The sequence below is a fragment of the Phocoena phocoena genome, chromosome 9, assembly GCF_963924675.1.
Source record: "Phocoena phocoena chromosome 9, mPhoPho1.1, whole genome shotgun sequence".
In the NCBI taxonomy this organism is placed as follows: domain Eukaryota; kingdom Metazoa; phylum Chordata; class Mammalia; order Artiodactyla; family Phocoenidae; genus Phocoena; species Phocoena phocoena.
The window spans coordinates 43,580,369-43,585,113 of record NC_089227.1 but is presented as its reverse complement, the minus strand read 5'-3'; the positions used below and the strand labels follow the sequence as shown (position 1 = coordinate 43,585,113).

Genomic DNA, 4,745 nt, shown 5'->3' with positions numbered 1-4,745 from the left:
TCAGGGACCTAAAGAAGGTGGAAAGTGAGCTTCACAGTTCCATGGGTTCTCAGACAGGACATAAAAAGGACAGATGCCGTCATGCATGTGGCAAGTTCAAGGACCAGCAGAAAGATCAATGCGGCTGGATCACAGGGAGCAAAATTGAGGAAACATTGTTTAGAAATTTGTATGCCATACTAAGAGTTTTGGCTTTTCCTGTGAGTGAAATGGGGAACACAAGCAGTTTTAAGTAGATGTATCATGTGCTTTGATTTTCATTTCAAAGGGATCACTGTGGCCCTTGTATTGAGAATAGATATTAGGAAAGAAAGATGAGTCAGAGAGACAAACTAGAATAGATGTTGGAAAACTACAGCCCATAGTTCACATCTGGCCAGCTTCCTGTTTTAGTAAATAGTTTTATTGGAACACAGCTACATTCATTAAATTGCATACTGTAGATGGCTGTTTTCACATTGTGGCAGAGGTAAGTAGCTGCAACAGGACCTTATGGCCTGCAGTAACTAAAACACTCACTATCTGATCCTTGTGGGTAAAAGTGCACACCCCTGAACCAGAAGGTTATTATGGTAATCTGAGTGAGTGATAGTGATAGCTTGTATTAGGATAGGAGTAATGAAAAATGTTCAGACACTGCCTGCATTTTGAAGGTAGAAAGGAAAGAATGTGTTGACAGAGGAAAAGTATAAGAAGCAAAAAGAATGATCAAATCAGGAATGACTTTTTTTTTTTTTTGGCCTGAGAAATGGGAAAGACCAGAGTATTGATATACTGATTGATTTTAAGAAGATTGATTTTATTGATTTTTAGAAAGATTGTGGGAAGGGCAGGTTTGGAGGTACGGATCATTAGTTTAGTCTTTGAAATTCTTACATCCAACAGGTATATCTTACTAGAAAGTTGTACATCTAAGTGTAGAGTTCAGAGGGGTCTGAGCTGGTGATATAAATTTGAAAGTTTTCAGCATAAAAAAGTTATGGATGAGATCACAGGGCAGTGATGGTATAAAATCAAGAGGTTTTAAGAGTAGAACTGAGGCTCGAGCTTTTCCAGTGTTTGGAGGTCATGAGATACTATAAACTCAGCAAAACTGAATGAGAAGGAGAAGCTATAAAAATTGGGAGAGAAAGAAGAGCACATGAAAACCTGGATGCTGAGTGAAGAGAGTATATTAAGGAGACCATCCTCAGCCTTATTAGTACTGCTGGTCTTTTAGATAAGATGAGGATGGAGCATTTATTATTGGCTTAAAATATGGAGGTAGTGATAACCTTGAGGGAAGTTTTGATGGACTATGGGGTGAAATGCTAATTGGATAGGATTCAAGAGAATGGAAAGCAAGGAACTGAGGACAGCTTATAAAGAAAACTTTTAGACGTTTTCCTCTAAAGGAGAGCAGATAAGGTAGAAAAAGGATGTGGTACTGAGAATTTTGTTTTCTGATTTTTTTTTTTAAGATGGGAGAAATAGCAGAATGCTTGTATGCCCTTGGAATAATTTAGTCAAGAGGGAAAGTTATAATGTCCAAGACAAAAATTCCTGGAGCAATGTGTTGGAGCAGGTGTACAAGTGGAAGAAATGTCCTTCAGTGAAAACACAGGCTGTTCATTCAAAGTAACAGAAGGGAAGACAGAATGTATAGGCACAGATACAAATAGGTGACTTGATTGTAGCAGCTTGGAATGTTTTCTTCTGTTTGCTTCTTTTTCTCTTTTCTTTTCTTTTTTTAGCGTAGGAAGCAAGATCAACAAGCTGAGGGGGAAAATAGAGAAGAGGTCTTGGAGGTATGAGAGGAGAGTGAAGGAGTAGAGGCTATCTAAACATCTTGTAAGAGAGGGTCAAGTGAATAGACTTGGGTGGGGGCATGTATAGCAGAGCTTCTGCAGAATACCAAGGGCTGATATTCAAAACAAATAAAAAGTTATGATAATGTAAAATGAAAAATATTCTAAACATCCAACAGAAGGATAATAGATAAATGATGGCTTAGAACTTTCAGTAAATGGACCCTTGTGCAACTATTAAAATAATTTTGTAATATGCTTAGTAACAGGGAAAAATCCCTTCAAACAATGTTTGAGGAAAGCTCTTTATGTTCTAGACTGTTATTATGAGAATTTGAGAAGTGGCATAGATAGTAAGACTCCAAAGACACATTGCTGGGACGTGATGGCATGGATTACACTTCAGGTCTATCTGATTTTAACTGATTACCACACAGCTTAAATTTACATTTTATTTTAAGTACCTACCTCACATGGTTAATTGAAATTTAGCCTTTACTTTTTTTAACCTACAAATTAAAAAAAAATAATCTATTACATAGATATGTATCACCAATCTTCTACTTGAATAATTGTTTCAACAGAAATATATAACTTTTAATGTAACTAATATCATTTATTTCTAACATTCCAAGTCATCACTCTGAACTGCATTTTTGTGAAAGCTATTTCTGTCATTCAACACATAACCCTTACCTTTGTCAACACTTTCATCAGCCAGCTCTTTGTCTTTTGTAGATTTAACTATTCTGATGAAGTCTTCATGTAAATCACCAACGTCTTTAACATGCTAATTTATTCTTTGAAAATAGTATATAAAGTGTAGAATTACAGGAGCTTCTTTGAATGCAAGAAGCCTGTACAACTAAACAGAATAAATTTTAGGCATAGGTGAATCAAGAAACAAAACCCAAATTTAGTGTGGGTCACTCCTCTGTGATGATGTCTTTAGCAAAAATGGTTTTAAGTTTCAGATTTTATTCTCAAAAGACTTTCAGGTTTTCTACACACATGTTACTCATCGTAACAAATGGCACTTAGATGATCTTACCTAGTCCTATGACCATAAATAATGTTTACTTCCATGCTGATGACTCCCAAATTTGTATCTTTTGTCCAGATCTCTTCTATAAGCTTCAGTCACATATATTCAGCTGTCTTCCTGACATCGCCCCTACGGTAATTCAAACATAATACATTCAAAACAGATCACTTAACGATTTTTGCTACCTCTACTGTGAGAACAAAGATGATTCTCATCAGACTGTTGACATTCCAGGAAATGTTGACACCACTCTGAAAGGACGCACAGTTATTTTCAAGGACCCCAGAGAAACTCTGTGGAGGAACTTCAGGCACATCAATGTAGAATTCAGTCTCCTTGGAGTGAAGAGACCCCAGCATTGACAAATAGTAGGGAAATAGAAAGGAAGTGGTTACTGTTCACACTATCTATAGTCATGCATAGAACATGATCAAGGGTGTCAACACTGGGCTCCTGTTACAAGATGAGATTTGTGCCACTTGCCCATTAACCTCATTATGTAGAACGGGTCTCTTGTTGAAATTAGAAATTTCTTGGTTGAAAACTACATCTGCAGGGTTTGCATGAGACAAGGTATTCTTTGTTCACTATCTTGAGTCCAGAATGATGAGTTAATTCTTGAAGGAAACGGCACTAACCATGTATCAAATTTAGCTATTTTGACTCAGCAAGCCAGAACAGTTATAAACGAGAATATCAGAAAATTTGGAGATGGTGTCTATGTTTCTGAAAAGGGAAAAGTCCAGCAGGCTGATGAATAAAGTCTAAGAGTTGTCTATCTATGGAAACAATAAGATGCCCGATGACTCCTAAGACCTTCTTGTGATATTTTAAAGATGCGATAAAAGCCTCTGTTGAAAAAACAACAACAAAAAACCCAGATCATCTGATTACTCTATCCACAAGCTGTTGTCTGTTTTTACAATGGAACCATCACTTGCTCAAGCCAAGAATCATCCTTAATTCATCTTTCTCTGTAAACTGTTTTTGCTCAGTTTCAAGTTTGTTAGTTCTACCTCCGAAATACATGTCTATTCAATCCACTCTTCTTTGCCTCCCCTGCCCCTCTCTAGTCCAAGCCCCAATCATCTCTAGCCTGTATTACTGTTAGTATTCTAATTAGTCTGAGGACTTTCTCATTTCTTCCTTCTAAGTTCTCCACAAAACAAATATTTTTGAAAAGCCATTCAGATCACATCACTTCCCTACTTAAAACCTCTTAATGGTTTTCTGTTGTACTCAAATAAAATTGAAACTCCTTATCCTGATTTATAAGATACTGCATGCTTTAACTCTTGTCTGGGTTTTCACCCATTGTACTCCCCCTAGCTTTTTCTTCAGTTGCATTGTTCTTTGTCTTCTTTGAAGACATGGAGCCTTTCTAGCCTTAGATCCTTATATCCACTCTCACCTCTATCTGGGCCACTTTCCCATGGCTCTTCTTATTCTTTAGATCTCAGATGAAATGTCACACCCTGAGAGAGGTGTTTCTTGACCATCCTATCTGGAATAGATTCCTCACTTTGAACTTTTTTCTGTCAAGACATCTGCTTACTTCTCCTACAGAACCTACTATATAACCTTTGGGTGTTTTGCTTATTCAGGTATTTCATTGCTTATTTTGTGTCTCACCAATTTATAGTTTGTCACTGAAGCCCCAGTGCCTGTCACATATCAGATTCTTAATAAATAATTTTTGAATAAATGAGTGAATATGCTGTTTTCACTCCTTGCAGAAGCTTTAGTTCACTTTCATAGTTTGAGTCCATTAGTTACCACGTGTGTAGTCAATTGATATTTAGATTACAGGTGATAATTGCCTTCTTAACACTTCCCTATTTTCTACTTTTAGCCTGAAAAGATCTGTTTTAAGCAATTTCTAGAGCCCTTTGGTATATCACACTTCTAAATCT

General features: G+C 36.7%; 1 pseudogene; it reads left to right on the top strand.

Annotated features, from left to right (window-relative positions):
- Positions 1–443: 443 nt before the first annotated feature.
- LOC136127903 (large ribosomal subunit protein uL6 pseudogene) lies at positions 444–3,593 on the top strand (annotated as a pseudogene).
- Positions 3,594–4,745: the final 1,152 nt, after the last annotated feature.